Genomic DNA, 17,056 nt, shown 5'->3' on the forward strand with positions numbered 1-17,056 from the left:
TTGAAAGAATTTCCCCCTTTAAAACATTGAGATTGTAGTGTACCAAGTGACGGGGCGAGGAAAAAAAGCCAAATCACTGCAACACTTGGACAGTCCAAGATGGCACGCACTCCCCTTCACTACCGAGAAGGACCCCATGCCCAGCACCATGTATGGGCTTAGGAGCCCTTCACTTCTGCGTAGCTGCCAGCTGGCCAGAGAATGATGCAACAACGTCACTGCTGGAAGTCAGGGGTACGTCACCAGAAGTGGCCGGGCCAGCGAGCAGACGTAGGGAATTTAAAACAGTAAACCCAGTCTTTGTTTTACACTCACCTTGTGTGGACGTCTCTTTATTTGGTAGCACTGCTGCAGCGGACGCTACAAATCGATAACTTCTTATTGCTGCAACCAAACAGGTCTGCAAGATACACCAAACTAAACAGAAAACATGACCAGAAATCCCAGAGATCATAAATTCAAAAGGATTGGTGAAATCTTGACTCTGTATTATTAACACCAAAGTCCCTATATTTTTCAAGGCATTCGGACAAGTAACTGAGAAACATTACATTTTAGACACATGGTACGTCAGGATCATAAGGGTTGGAGCATTATTGTTCAAGTGACACAACTTAAAAAAAATAACATCTAACTTGATGAAGAATGTGATGCTACAACAGGAAAAACGGATGGAATCAGACACATTCTATGAGCATTGGGAAGCAAAGAAAAATAGATTGGTTTTTCATCCCTTCCTTAGCGACCCAATGCCCCCGACAAGTCCTCCCCGACCTGCGACCGTAGTGGAGTCCAAATGATCATCAGATTCCACAATGGTCGCAAGTCGGGGTTTTGACCCAGTGCGAGGAGCCCTGAAGTCTTAGAGCCTATTTTTAAAATCAAATGATTTGACAAACGAGAACAGAGACACAGGACACGAAAGACCCAAAATGTGCGGATCGACTCAACGCTTCGGGGTCCATCTGCTGGGGGCAACCATCTTAATTTCTGTGCGCATGCGCTTGCGCAAACGGTTCGCTGAGTTGCCCCGTCGGCACATGCAAATCAGCCGCACATGCGCGAACTCACCACGCATGCGCCAACCAGACTTGCCAAGCTCCTGCCCCCGCCCCCTCCCTCTGCAAGTTACCTCGCGGACTCCGGCCTCGCCCTGTCGGCGCCATCAGGCCTCGCACCGACGCCTCGGCTCCACTCAAACACCTGGCCGGTACCGGCCACTCCCAGGTGGGGCCCAGCGGGCTGCTGGTTGCCCGTTTTCCCTGGACCGCGCGGCTGAGGATGATCCCGGCGCCGTCGCCAACTTCTCTTTAGCGCCCGCGGAGACGCGATGGATCCCGAGCAGACGACGACGCCGCCAACGTCCCGCCTCCCCACTGCACGAGCCAATCAACCCGCGAACCTGCCCATCAATCCAACCCGACTTCAGCGTCCAATCAGATAGCAGCCCCTCCGAATCATCCCATTGGCTGGCGCAACTGAAGCAACCAATCAGTGAGCGAGCGAACACACAGGTGCACCCAATCAGCTTCGCAAGACAGAAAACAGGCAGTCGAAGGAGCAGGAGCCCCTTCAGCCCATCCATTTACAACTACCCCAACAACAATCAAAACCTTAGATTTCATAAGATCACTTTGTCCTGGCTCCAGGATTCCTCTGATCTGAAGAAATACAAGGGAGACTATTTATTCTCAATCTTTCCTTCAAATTAATTACCGCTTCCAATTTAATGTCTGTTACTTTTTTCAAAGTATCTGCATCTCAGTTCGATGCATCTGATCCCTCTACGAATGTGTATGACAGTAAACTCATCACATGTCCATGGATCCCAATTTTAAATGAACCTTCAACAGGGTAGAGAATTCCAAGGATATTACATTTTCATTAAAGACATTTCTTAAAGTCCAAGCAGCTGATCAGTTATTGGGAAATTGTGACACTTGGTGTTCAGCTCCTTTGCATTATCCTCTCTCGATCCGTGCTGCTGTGTCCCCTCATAATGTTGTAAGGCCATCTTCTTTTTTTCCAATGAGAAAGAGATCCATATTCAAACGTTCCTCCTATCACCCGGTTAAAACATCCCAGAAACAAATCTGATAATTTTTGTGCACTTCTCATTCTTCAGATAAGGAAACTGGACACATGACTCCCGATGTAAGATGAGCAAGACCATTCGATGTGAAATTGGAGTGTGCGCGCTACTGTGAAGGGTGGAAAGAAGGACACACACTCAAGAAATCAAAGTTAAAGACTCCTTTATTACACTGGCAGCTCTACTTCTATTCTCTCCCTGCTGCTGTCGACTGGAATTATGTCATATCAGCGCCGGCCTCCAATTAGTCAGTATTCCTGTCCTTGTTGATTACTGTTGTGCGGGTTGTCCCCTGGGTCGAAAGTTGTTGGTCCCTGTTGACTCTGCGTGGTCATCAGGTTCGTCAGTCATCTTGTGCACAGGGGGGATCCCAGTTAGCATGATCCCCCACCTCCCCAGAACCAGTGATTGGAGCGCTGTTCGCTGCTTTTGATCGCCTATATCTGCGTCATGGGGGCTGAGTGGAGACCAATTTGCTGGCTTGAGGTGGTCGATGGTTAAAGTCTCTTGCTTCGCAACAATATCCAGCACACTTACCGTGAAGTGTGGAATGAACGATACACACCCAAGAAGTCGAAGTCAAAGACTGGTTTGTTGAACTGGCAGCTCTGCTTATATACTCTCCCACTGCTGAGGACAGGTCTTTTGAGACGGCAGAGCCAGCCTCGGATTGGTGGGTGTTCCCACCAATGCTCATTGCTTCCCGCCGTGCAGGATGTCACCTGGGACGAAGGTTGTTGGTTCTCGTGGGATCTGCTCAGTCACTGCGTTCGTCAGCCATCTTGTGTACTGGTTTGCATCCCGGTTAGTGAGCCGCAACAACCATATATTGTGGAAGAATATGGAGCCCATATTTACAAAGGGTGGGTGTGAATATTTAAATGAAACTCTGACATTCCCTTTCTCCTTAAGGCCTCAGTTTATGAAAAGGAACATTAAAGTAATCGGCGCTCCTGTTTGGGGGGTCCCTTGTCCTCATTTTTCTTCTTTTTTTCTTTTGGCACGGGGATAGAGGGGGGATGGGGTGGTTTATGGGGGGGGGGGGATTTCTTTATTCTTTCTTTTAACATGTATTTATATTTGATTTGTATTATTATTAATTGTGTGAATTCTTTGTGGATTTACAAATATTTTTTTTAAATGATCAGAAGACATTCCACTGGACCTAAAGAGGCCTAGAGCAACACTGGGGACACCCTCCTGCCGCCCACCCCCCCACCACCCCAAATATCAATGTGATCCACTACGATCATTGACAAAATCATCGAGGACCCCTTCACCCGGCCAACAGCATCATCCAGCTATTCCTGTTGGGAAAGAGATCCAGGAATTTTAGAGCCGGTACCACGAGGCCCAGGAACAGCTGCTTCCTCCAAACAGGGAGAACGTGGAACAATTGATGAGCTGCTCATACAAATACTCCTCCACTCTGCTATATATTCAACAATAGTGAGTTATTTTTCTGGACATGCTCCACATGTATTATTTGTCTGTTGTGTGAGGGCTTGGTTGTGTGTTTGCGTGTGTTTACCCCAAGAACTCTGTTTTATCAGGTCGTACTTGTGCTATCCAAGGGTAATAAATTTGAGGTTGTACTTTGGAGTGGGTGCAGAAGAGATTTCCTGGATCGGAGAAAGTATCTCATGAAGTAAAGTTGACTGAGTAGGGCTTTTCTCATCCCACTACCACCACCCACCCCCCACCACTCAGCGAAATTGACTTTATTCACAAATTATTTCCAAAGAGGAAGGCTGTTCCAAGTCTTTTCTCCTCCTCCTGTTGTATCCAGATATTCCCTTCACTACATATTGCTGCATACGTCTCTGTTTACCTTCATTGCCACCACTTTGATACCGTGTGGTTACAGCTCCCCTCTGCTGTTGGAGGAGTTCCCCTTGGTCTCAGCCTCTCAATGCCCCGGTAATGAGAGGGTTATGATCCATCCCCATAGTGCCTTCGTTTTGGCTGTGCCAAGCCTCCATCCATCCCTCAGCATGTACTCCTGCAGCCTGGAATGTGCCAGTTGGCAGCGTTCCCTCCCCAACATCTCCGCTTGCTGAAAGACTGACAGGTTTAACGTAGAACACGAGAGCACAGTACAAGCATTTCGGCCCTCGATGTTGTGCCGACCGATGTATTCCAACCAAAATAAAAATAACTAACCCCTTCCTCCCTCATAACCCTCCATTCTTCTTTCATCCATGTGACTCAGAGACTCTTAAATGCCCCGAAGGTTTCAGCCTTCACCACCACCCCAGTTCTTGGGCTCATCCTATGTCCCTGACCTGGTAGGCATACACTGTATCCCCTCCCCTTGTCACCCTCCTGCTGCCCCCACCCCGAGCCAGAGGTGAAGGTGGTTTCTCAGCCGAGGAGCATATCTGGGAGATGAACCTCAACTGCATCGAATTCAGGTTCCCGCAGATCAAAGCAGGTTCGTGGGCCAAGATGAGTGACCCGATGGTGAACTGGAGATCCAGGGGTGGTCTCCGTCCTCTGGGTCCATCCTCAATACTGTCCCCTGTCACCCACCAGGCCCATCCCCAAAGCCCCCATCTCCCACCAGGCCCATCCCCAAACCCCTCCCCTGCTGAGATCGTCCCCAAAACCCTGTTCACCCCCGATCCTGTCAATAAAGTCCCTATCCCCCACCAGTCCCGTCCCCAAAGCCTCTGTCCCCCACTGGGCCTGTCCCCAATGCTCCGCCCATTGCTTGGACTGTCCCCAGAGCTCCTGTCTCCCACCAAGACCTTAAACAAGCCACTGTTCCTCAACATGCCCAGCCCGTCCCCGCACCCCCACCCCAATTGATCTGCAACCAAAGGCCCATCGCCATCAGGTCTGTCCTCCCACCAGACCGGTTCCCTCACTGGGACCCTCTCCAATCGATCACCCATCACAACTACCCCACCCCAGTTCTTGAACCTCCCCCTTCCCCACCCACAGGCCTTGGAATCAGAGCTGCTCCTGGGACACCCAGACAGTGGAGATGTGGGGAGGGCAGTGATCCATCTCCTTCCTGGTGGCAGCATTCCATACCTTCACCAAATTGGGGAATCCCCTGACCCTTGGCACTGGGTCAATTGACCCATCTGAGCCAGGCCTCTCTCTCCCCCCACCCTGGAGAATGTGGCCCAATTCAGTTGGCTGCTACAGTACACACTGCCCTTCAACTCTTGTCCCAGGACTCCTGCTCCCACTTGTCCTTCAATGAGCTGTGTGACTACAGCCAGGAGCTTCCCCCTCCTCATTACCCTTGGCCCTGTGGGTAAGTGGGTGGGACATGACGAGGGGGTTGTAGGTCATGGAATTGGGGTAAGAAAGTTTGGGTGAAACCTGGGAAAGAGAGCGGTGATCAGCCGGCTGTGATCATCCGGTAAAGATTGTGTCAGGCATTGAAGACGGAGTCAATGCAGTCCCCTGCCGGGTCCATTCCCCACCGGGTCCATCTCCAAAACTCTCCACCAGGTCGATCCTCAATATTATCCCTCGCCGGGACCATCCACAATCATGTCTGCACTGGGTCCAACCCCAATACCGTCCCCTGCCGGATCTGTCCCAAATACCGTTCCCTGCCGGGTCCATCCCCAATCCTGTCCTCGCTGGGTCCATCCAAAATCCCGTCACCCGACAAGTCCATCCCCAATCCATTCCCCCGCTGCATCCATCCCTAATCTCTTCCCCCACTGGGTCCAACCCCAATACCGTCCACCGCCGGATCAGTCCCCAATACCATCCCCCATTGGATCCGTTACCAATCGCATCACCACCGGGTCCAAACAAAATCCAATCTCCCTCTGAGTCCGTCCACAATACCATTCCCAACTCGGTCTGTCACTAATTCTTTTGTCCAACAGGTCCTCCCACAAACCCTATTCCCCACTTTTCCCTCCCCAAAGCCCCTGACCCCCGCCAGGTCCATTCCCAAAGCCATTGTCCTTCACTGGCTGGTCCCCAAAGCCCCCGCCTCCCCACAAGACTCATCCTGAAGCCCCAGCCCTCCCCTGGGCCTGTCCCAAAGGCCCATTCCCCATCATGTCTGTCCTCCCACTGAACCGATACTCTCACTTGGCCCATCTCAAATCGATCACGCATCAGAACTGCCTCACCCCAGTTCCTGCACCTCCCCTTCCCCCACCGACAGGCCTTAGAACCTGTGCTACTCCTAGGACCCCAAGACGGTGGAGATATGGAGAGGGCAGAGGTCCAATCTCCTTGCCAGTGGCAGCATCCCAGTCCTTCACCGAGCTGGGGAGTTCCCTAAACCTTTGCACTGGGACATCTGTCCCATCTGAGCGAGTCCTCTCTCTCTCCCCACACCCTGGAGACTGTGCCCCTGTACAGCTGGCTGCCACAGTACACACTGCTCTCCACCTCTTGCCTCAGGACTCCTGCTCTCACTTGTCCTTCGACAAGCTATGTGACTACAGCCTGGACCTGCCCCCACCTCGTTACACTTGGTCCTATGGGTAAATGGGTGGAACATGACAAGGGAGTTGTAGGTGGTGGAATTGGGGTGAAAAAGTTTGGGTGAGAGCCAGGAAAGAGAGTGATGATCATCCGGCCAATGAGAGGCATTGGGGACAGAGTCACTGGGGAGGGGTCAGAGCCTCAGGGAAACAAGGGCCCTGGATTTGGTAGCAATCACAGCTCATGGAAAGTAGGAGGAAGAATCCTGGGAATCATTGAGTGTGGCAAGGTTAGCGTCGCGGTTAGAACAACGCTGTTAAGGGGGCAGCAAGCCGGGTTCAAATTTGACACTGTCTCTGGGGAGTTCTACATTCTTCCTGTGTCTGCGTGCATTTCCACCAGTTGCTCCTGGTCCTTCCACCATTTAAAATGTACCGGGGGTTGTAGGTCATTGGTGTAATTGAGTGGTTGTGGCTCATAGGCTGAAAAGGCCTGTTTCCGGGCTGCATGTGTCAATCTAAAATCACCATCTAAAATGATAGTCCAGCCTGTCATGAATTTTTTAAATATTCAATTCAAAAGACTGGTCCAGATAGACAACTCCGAAACAGTCCTTTTAGCCCATCTTTTCTGATGGCCAAGCTGCTTGCAAACAGTCCATATCCCTCTCAACCTTTTCATTCCACGGACCCATTCAACTCGCATTGCTTTGTCAATCTCACGGCCTGTGGGAAGAAATTATTTCCCTGCCTGTCAGCCTGATTTTGTTCCTCCATATCTCCTTCCTGATGGTAGTGGGTCAAAGATGCTGTGTGCTGGATGTCTGCGGGTCTAATTACAGGCCCCATCCCTGGACAGTCAGAGGCCCCTTGTCTCAAAGTCCCATCCATGTGGCCTCTCACTCAGCAATCCCTCGTCGGAACACAACTACCCCCTCCTTACCTACCTCTACCAGCCCTTAGTATCCTCATGACAGTTCCAGGCACCTGTTATGTCGACCCTTGATGACCTGCGCCAGCTCTAATTTGGACCCTGCCTCACCTAAACCATTGGAATAACCAGCGCCTTCTACCCTCGAGAGCCCGAGGGAATCCGTACCCTCAGCAGTGTCCTGCTGGTGCACAATCGAATGCCCTCCATCCCCTTCCACGGGTTCCCTGCTGTTATCAGGCTCCTGTATGGACCCCACCCTGGCAAAACTAAGAAGAAACCTGTAAAGGAACTTTATCTTTTTTTGGTATAACTGTAATTATTGCATTGGAACAAGACTTGGGTAATCGAAAAGTGTCATAAATTTGTTGTAAAACATCCTTATATATAGGAAATATATCAGCATAAAAAGATTTATAAAACTCTATAGAAAACCCATCTTCACCAGGTGCCTTTCCATTTGGCATATCTCTTATGGCCGTTTCTATTTCCTTTTCTGTAAAGGATTTATCTAACTCCTGTCTGTCTTCTTGATTCAATTGTGGCAATTTAATATTTTTCAAAAAAGAATCTATAGCATCCTCAGTTACATCTTTACATTCTGAAGTACATAATTTTTAATAAAAATTACAAAATTCCTCATTAATTTCCTTTTGACTAAAATTAATACCCGATTTCTTTCTAATTACTGGTATAATTCTACATAATTGTTCCTTTTTTAACTGCCATGACAAAACTTTATAAGATTTCTCACCCCATTCATAAAATTTATGTTTAGTTCGGTTCATTAAACATTCAAACCGATAAGTTTGTAATTCATTATATTTAAATTTTAAATTAGTTAACTGATTCTTTTGCGTTTCAGTAGCATTTTTTTTGAAATTCTTTTTCAGTAACAGTTATCTTTTTCTCTAAATCTTCAATCTCTTTAATTCTCTCTTTCTTTACTTTAGAAGCATAACTAATAATTTGACCTCGTAAAAAAGCTTTCATTGCATCCAATAAAACAAATTGACTAGAAACAGAATTAGTATTATTACTAATAAAAACCTCAATTTGTTGTTTTAAATAACTAATAAATTCCGTTTTTTGCAGTAACATAGTATTGAATCTCCATCTTGGAGCTCTCTGAACATCCTGTCAACTCTGATATTCTAATAATAATAATGAATGGTCCGAAACCAGTCTTGCCTTATAATCCACAGATGTAACCCTATCCTGCAAATGTGCTGAAATTAAAAAATAATCAATTCTAGAAATCATTCTGTTTTCAAAAGAGAGGATACAAATAATCTCCCAAGGATGTTGGGAAACATAGAGACTAATGCAAGGGAGGAACTGAAAGAAATCAGTATCTCTAAGGACATGGTCTTGAGAAATTTATGGGATTGAAGGCAGATAAATCCCAAGGGCCTGAAAATCTACATCCTAGGGTACTTAAGGAAGTGGCCATTCAGATAGCAGATGCTTTAAGAATTATTTTCCAGAACTCAATAGACTCAGGATCAGTGCCCATGGATTGGAGGGTAGCTAATGTTACCCCACTATTTAAAAAGGGGGGTAGAGAAAAAGCAGGGAATTATAGGCCGTAGAGCCTTACTTCAGTAGTGAGCAAAATTATGGAATCCATTATGAAGGAGGTAATAGCGGAGCATATGACTAGCAGAGAAGGGATCGGACAGAGTCAACATGGATTTACAAAAGGTAAATTGTGTTTGACAAATCTATTGGAATTCTTTGAGATGGTGACAGGTAAAATAGATGGGGGAGAGCCAGTGGATGTGGTGTACCTGGACTTCCAAAAGGCCTTCAATAAGGTCCCGCATAAACGACTGGCTTCCAAAATCAAGGCTCATGGGATTGGGGGCAAAGTATTGATGTGGATTGAGAACTGGCTGGCAGGTAGAAGACAGAGAGTTGGGATAAATGGCTTGTTTCCTGAGTGGCAGGCGGTGACCAGTGGGGTGCCACAGGGATCTGTACTGGGACCCCAGCTGTTCACAATTTATATTAATGATCTGGATGAGGGGATTGGTTTTAATATCTCCAAATTTGCAGATGACACTAAGCTAGGAGGGGTTGTGTGCACGGAAGAGGGGGTCAGGAAGCTCCAGTGTGATTTGGATAAATTGAGGGACTGGGCAGATACATGGCAAATGCACTATAATGTGGATAAATGTGAGGTTATCCACTTTGGTAATACAAACCGGAGGACAGATTACTATTTGAATGGCAATAGATTAAGAGATGGGGAAGTGCAGAGAGACCTAGGGGTACTTGTACACCAGTCTCTGAAGGCGAGCATGCAGGTACAGCAGGCGGTTAAAAAGGCAAATGGTATGTGGCCTTCATATAAAGAGGGTTTGAGTACAGGAACAAGGATACCTTACTGCAGCTGTACAGGGCCTTGGTGATACCCCACCTGGAGTAATGTGTGCAGTTTTGGTCACCTTATCTAAGGAAGGATGTTCTTGCAATGGAGGGAGTGCAGAGGCGATTCACCAGGCTGATTCCTGGAATGGCAGGAAAGACTTATGAGGAAAGATTGAGCAAATTGAGATTGTACTTGCTGGAGTTTAGAAGATTGAGAGGGGATCTCATAGAGACATATAAAATTCTGGCAGGACCGGACAGAATGGATGCAGATGGGATGTTTCCAAGGATGGGAAAATCCAGAACCCGGGGCCATGGTTTGAGGATAATAGGCAAACCATTTAGGACCGAGATGAGGAGGAATTTCTTTACCCAGATGGTGGTGAATCTGTAGAATTCATTGCCACAGAGGGCAGTAGAGGCAGGTTCATTAAATATATTTAAGAGGGAATTAGATATATTTCTTCAGTATAAGGGTATTAAAGGTTACGGAGAGAAAGCGGGGACGGGGTACAGAACTTTAAGATCAGCCATGATCTCGTTGAATGGCGGAGCAGGCTCGAAGGGTCGAATGACCTACTCCTATCTTCTATGTTTCTATGTTTCTATCCCCATTATACCTACACCTCACTGTGATCCTGTATATACATCACTGTTAAACCTTTTAACTGCTCTGAACCCAGTGTCACAGTTTCTGTCCCAGTCTACCGTACATCACCATTAAACGTTCTCCACACTGTGAACACAGTGTCACTGAATATGCAACAGTGTGACGTGAATCATCGTTAAACTTCTTCCCCACTGTGAACCTGTTGTCACAGTATCTGCCACAGTTTATTGTACATCACTCTTAAACCTTCTCACTACTGTGAACTCGGTGTCACAGTACCTGCCTCTGTCTACTGTATATCACTGTTAAACTTTCTCCCCACTGTGTAACTGGTGTCACAGTATCTGGCTCAGTCTACCGTACATCACCGTTGATCTATCTCTCAACTGTTAATCCAGTGACACTGTATTTGCCATATTATATCGTACATCACCATTAAACCTTTTCCCCATTGTTGACTTGATGCCACAGCATCTGCTGTTGTTTATTGTACATCACTGTTAACCTTTCTCATTGCTGTGAACCCAGTGTTACAGTATCTGCCACAGTATATCGTACATCACTGATGAACCTTGTTCCTTCAATATTTCCGAATAAAAATAAGGTCAGATTCTGCGGAAAAATATCTCCTATAACTTGTTCCATTAATATTGTAATTCTCCCCAAAAAGATCTTGCATTAGGACAAAGATAAGTTGAATGCAAGAAAGTTGCAACATCTTCACCACACCTAAAACATTGATCTGATAATTCTGATTTTATTCTATTCAATTTCACTGGTGAAAGAAGTAACTGTGGAAAAAAAACTAGTTGTGAATTCCTTCCTCACTGCTGCAGTGTGGAACTCTGGTCAATAGTTCCAGACTGCTGAGTTGAAGTGAATTAATGCAACTCCCCTGGATCATGTGATCTCTATTGGAAATCAGCTTCCTGAGGAGCTTTTCAAATCCAATAGCCTGAATCACCTGACTCGAGGTGCAGCTTTCAGATAAAATCCTTGCTGACATCTGCTGTCATGACTGATGTAAAAACAATTATACTGAACTAATTTATGTCTTGCATTGAGATCCTTATACGGATGTCCCCATATTTGCCAATCAATTAAATTATTCAGATCCATTTCCCACCTTTGTCTCAACTTATGAACTCCTCATTTAAAAGTTCCTACTTGTAATAAAGATGACATCATCAAATATTTTTTTTTAACAATTCCTCTTATAAAGAATTTCTATTTCAGTACAACATGGTTGGTCCTAACTTATCCTTCAAATATGCTCTAAGTTGGAAATAGCAAAAAAACTTGCGATGAGTATACGATATTTATTTCTCAGTTGCTCAAATGACATTAATTGACCCCTTTCATAACAATCTTCAACATTTATAATTCCCTTACGAAACCCGCTATCCAGAAATTGATGATCCTTTGAAAAAGAAATGAGGATTTTGAATCAAAGCAATTCTGGGTGATGTACATCCACTTACACCAATTACATCATTTATTTTATTCCATATATTAATCAAATGTTTCAACAATTGTGTATCTTTATCACCAACCATTAATTTTGATTCCCAGTTGTACATAAATTCTTCTGCTTTTCCCTCTCCTATTTTATTTGATTCTATTTTAACCCTTTCAAATAAAGAAGCAAGAAATCTCATTTGAGCTGCTCCATTACAATTTTTAAAATGAGGAAGCTGCAGTCCTCTCAATGCAGAATTTCCATTGGGTTATTTGTAACATGGGATTCAATCGGAAATGGGTTCATGTGACATAAAACCACGATGCAGACTGTTTTCTAAGAATGGAATGCAAGAGGAGGGTTGTCTAGGTCTCCAGCAGGATATAGATCACAAGATATAGGAGCAGAAGTAGGCCCGTTGAGTCTGTTCCACCATTCTTCCACTCAGCCCCACTGCCCAGCTCTCTCCCCGTTACCCTTAATTCTTTGACATATTAAATACCTGTTAATCTCTGCCTTAAATACATCCAATGACCTCACATGGGTTTCACGACCCATTGACAAAATCAATTTTTCCACATTTATTTTAAATTGACACCCTTTTATCCAGAAATTATGCTCTCCTGTCCTAGAATCCCCTACCAATGGAAACATCTTTGCCATATGTACTCTGTCCAGGCCTTCCAGCATTTTAAATGCCTCTGAGGTCCCCCTTATCCTTCTGTACTCCAACTAGTACAGTCAAAGACATGTACGGTTACATGATATTATGTCTTGTTGATATTTACCACTCGGGAAGGTTCTTGTTGGTTTTCAGATAGAGGTTTGTTGTTCAGGGAAGAATTAATGTTTTTGTGATTCAACGTACCAGCATCTGAAGTCTGTTATCTCTTCAGAAAAGCTTGAGAGCTTTAGCATGGAGCAGAGCTGAGCCACGACTTTGCAGGTATTTAAGGGAGTGTGTGGGCAGGGTTTGTTCTGGACCAACAATCTCACCAAATGACTCTGCTTGAAATCAAGATTCAAACCATTTTGAGGAATACAACAGGAATTGTTCAACAAGAGCCTGGTGTTCCCTGAGGAGTTTTCTTTCAATAGTGGAAATTATTTTTTTTTAAAAGCCTGTTAATATTCCTGATACAGATCTTTGTATTTAACTTTCAGGTTGCTATCTGTTGTTAACTTGGAGGCCTTTAATGGGGTGACTGGGTGGAATTTTTGCTTTAACCAAGCAGTTCTCTTGCAATTTTCCAGCTGTTCGATGCAATTCAGTTGCTTGCAAGTTTAGCAAGTGGGATTTTGATGTGAAATTGCAACTCACAGCGTCATTTTTGTGTTTGAAAATGCCAATGTGAAAATTTTAACTTTGGTCTCCTTGGTTTGCTTAAGTTTACAGAGGAGACGTTGGGTCAAGCTGAGAAGACAGAGTTGGATGCCCATTTGGCGAATCGGGTGGGCAAAGCATTAAACACAAAACGAGGGGCTGAAAAAATAATGAAGCAGACTGAAGTGCCGTTGAACCAAACCCAGGTAAAGAATTTCATTTTGTGCAGTCTACTTAAGAGACCAAACGATTTGGGCTTTTAGTGGTGACCTATTTAAATGAACAAAATCTGATTAGAATTGAAGTTTATGGAATGTTTGGAAGTTAATGTTTATAATTACGATAAATGAACAAATCAATGAGCCTGGTATAACAGTATCTGCCTCTCTCTACTGTACATCACCGTTAAACCTTCTCCCCAATATGAACCTGATGTCAAAGTATCTGACACTGTTAATCGTACATCAATGTTAAACCTTCTCACGAATGTGAATCCTGTCTCAAAGTTTCTGCCTCAGTCTATCGTACATCACTGTTAAACTTTCTCCCCCCTGTGAACCTGGTGTAATAGAATCTGCCTCAGTCTACCGTCCATCACCGTTAAACCTTCTCCCCACTGTGAACCTGGTGTCACGGTATATATCTGAATTTACAGTATATCACCGTTAAACCTTCTCCCCCCCCCCACCCCCTGTGAACCTGGTGTAATAGAATCTGCCTTAGTCTACCGTTCATCACCGTTAAACCTTCTCCCCACTGTGAACCTGGTGTCACGGTATATATCTCTATTTACAGTATATCACCATTAAACATTCTCCCCGTAAACCTGGTGTCACAGTATCTGCCTCAGTCTACCGTACATCACCGTTAAACCTTCTCACTATTGTGAACTTGGTGTCACAGTATTGATCTCAGTCTATCGTATATCACTGATAAACCTCTTCCCCACTGTGCACCCGGTGTCACGGTATCCATCTCAATTTACCGTACATCACTGTTAAACATTCTCCCCAATGTGAACATGATGTCACAGTATCTGACACAGTTTTAAGTCAATCACTGTTAAACCTTCTTACTCCTGTGGAATCCATCTCACATTTTCTGCCTCAGTCTACCGTTCATAAACATTAAACCTTTTCCTCCTGTGAACCTGGTGTTAAAGTATCTCCCTCAGTTTAATGTACATGACCATTAAGCCTTCTTACTGCCCTGAACTCAGTGTCACAGTATATGCCAAAGTCTACTGTACTTTACCGTTAAAACATCTCCCCACTCTGAACCTGGTGTCGCAGTATCTCACACAGTTTATCGTACATGACTGTTGAACCTTGTTAATGTTGTGAACCCATTGTCTCATTATCTCTTATCAGTCTACCATACATCATCGTTAAACCTTTACACATCTGTGAATGGGTGTCACTGTATCTGACACAGTTTATCGTAGATTACTGTTAAACCTTTTCACTGCTGTGAACCCAGCGTCACAGTAACTGTCTCAGTCTACCTTACATCATCGTTGAACTTTATCCCCACTATGCACCTGGTGTCACATTATCTACTTCAACATACCGTAGATCACCGTTAAACCTTCTCCCCATGTGAACCTGGTATCACAGTATCTGACACAGTTTATCGGACATTACTTTTCAACTTTCTCACTTCTGTGAACCCAGAGTCACAGTAACTGTCTCAGTCTACCATACATCATTGTTGATCATTCTCCAGCTGTGAACCTGGTGGCAGAGTATCTGCCTCAGTCTCCCGTATATCACCATTAAACCTTCTCCCCAATGTGAACCTGGTGTCACTGTATCTGCCTCAGTCTACCATACATCACCGTTAAACATTATCCCCATTGTGCACCTGGTATCACTTTATCTACCTCAACATACCGTACTTCACCATTAAACCTTATTCTCATGTGAACCTGGTGTCACAGTATCTGACACAGTTCATAGTATATCACTGTAAAACCTTCTCACAATTGTGAATCCTACTATAAAATAATGCACCCCTTCTAAGTCTCGCTGTATTCAAATCCCACCTATTTTAAAAATTCCAAAAAAAAGAGAAAAATCAATCCCAAAACAAGTTACTCAAAAGTAGTAGCCCCCTAAAAATCTGGGTATGGTAAAGTCCACAAGTGGCAGGTGACTAAAGGACTCAGTGTCACCCACCCCCAGTCAGACTTTCACAAAGTCCTGAAACAAAAACATTCAACCCAGTGATTCCAGTCCCACTGATTGTTCAGGATCTTCAATATCGAGAAGACTTTGCATCAATTCAACTTTTTTCCCATTCTTTCCATATTTTCCAATCTTTCCATTTTCATTCCCATTGACCCTTCTCTTCGGTGACAATGGTGACGATCACCCATTTCCTCGAACATCTGACAATGAATTAGCAAATATTAAAGGATCATGGTCATCATCAAAAAACAGAGATTGAAAATTCCCATAAAAATCTTTCAATACTGCCGCATAACGAAAAGCAAATTTTTATCCCTTTCGCCACAATTCTTCTGAGGCTGAATTAAATTCTCAATCTCTTCTGATAATTTCTTGACTCAGATCTGCATTAAAAAAACCCTATTATTTTGAACCATTATTGGAGCCTGATTTTGCCGTGTTTTCTGCAACACCAATCGGAGGATCATCTCTCTGTCTTGATATTTAAAACAGCGAATCTAAACTGCTCGTGGTAATTGGCCTGGAAACGGTTTCTTCCTTAACTCTCTGTTCGCTCGATCTAATTCCAGTCCATCTGGAACAAATTAGCTGCCCTACACTTCTGGGATCCATTTCTTCAAAACCTTCACTGGATCCGAACCTTCCATATCTTCTGGAAAACCTACTATCTTAACATTATTTCTACGACTTTGGTTTTCTAATGAGTCAAACTTCTTCAATAATTCCTTCTTCTGAATCCCCCAATCTACAAAAGGATCTTCCACTATTTCCATTTTTTCTCTATTACGCTCCACTTGACTCTTGCATTCAAGAAAGCCTCCTCAATCTTTTTAAAATGATTTTGCACAGTATCCACTGATCGTGTCCATCTCGTAACATCACTCTTAACTACATTAATATCTTGCTTCATAAAAGTTATTTCTTCACACACAGTGTTCATTTTAGTTTTCATTTCTGAAAATCCTTGAGTCATCTGATGAGTCATTTGCATTGATATATTTGACATATCTTCCATGAGCTGAGCAATCCCTTCCAGAATTGGAAACACAGAATCCAGTCCAGGATCCATCACCTCCATTTGAGGCTGACCTTCTTTTGCCACAGTCCCCAGTTCTTCAAATTCTAATGAAGTTGAGCATCTTCTTCCTCCATAGCAATAGGTCCTCTTCTGGAGCTGCTGCAGGTCTGGACACCTGGCACAGTGTGCCGACCTCGTCAGTTCACCGTCGCCCAGGCTCCCCCACATCCCACACCTTCTCCAAAGGTTTGTGGACCCTCGACACACTGTGCATGCCCGGTAGGGCTACCGACTGCACAGGTGCGTCTTCTGATGTTACACTGTACCTCTCCTGACCACCAGGCAATGCTGCAGGCTCACGTGCCTGTCCTCATTCAGCTGGCTCACCCTCACGCCTGTGTTCACGAGTGCACAAGTCGAAACCGCTGAACTCATCGCTAAGCTGGCGCCGACGAAATACTTAGCCGGGCAGGAGTCGTCTGAGGCTTGGGGACTCCAGTCGACAACTCCGTTGCTTCAACTTGAATTCGGCCTCAATTCTTCAACTCTTTTGTAAGGTAATTTCTTCTGGAACTGAGTTTTCGATTTTTTCTTATTTGTAGCTATTTTGATCCTCCACAATTCCAAAGCCTATAAACAGTATTTTTAATC

General features: G+C 44.8%; 2 long non-coding RNA genes across 2 annotated transcripts in view; one reads left to right on the forward strand and one right to left on the reverse strand.

Annotated features, from left to right (window-relative positions):
• Nucleotides 1–1,403, reverse strand: part of LOC138750195 (uncharacterized) — a 53,178-nt gene extending 51,775 nt beyond the window's left edge. Inside the window, exon 1 of the long non-coding RNA XR_011349145.1 lies at nt 1,133–1,403. This is a non-coding gene — a long non-coding RNA (uncharacterized lncRNA). The remainder of the gene's footprint in view (nt 1–1,132) is intronic.
• Nucleotides 1,121–13,381, forward strand: LOC138750194 (uncharacterized). The gene is made up of 3 exons (XR_011349144.1): nt 1,121–2,955; nt 3,241–3,541; nt 13,264–13,381. It is a non-coding gene; the product is annotated as an uncharacterized lncRNA (long non-coding RNA).
• The last annotated feature ends 3,675 nt before the right edge of the window (nt 13,382–17,056 follow it).

The sequence above is a fragment of the Narcine bancroftii genome, unplaced genomic scaffold (genome assembly GCF_036971445.1).
Source record: "Narcine bancroftii isolate sNarBan1 unplaced genomic scaffold, sNarBan1.hap1 Scaffold_105, whole genome shotgun sequence".
Classification (NCBI taxonomy): Eukaryota; Metazoa; Chordata; class Chondrichthyes; order Torpediniformes; family Narcinidae; genus Narcine; species Narcine bancroftii.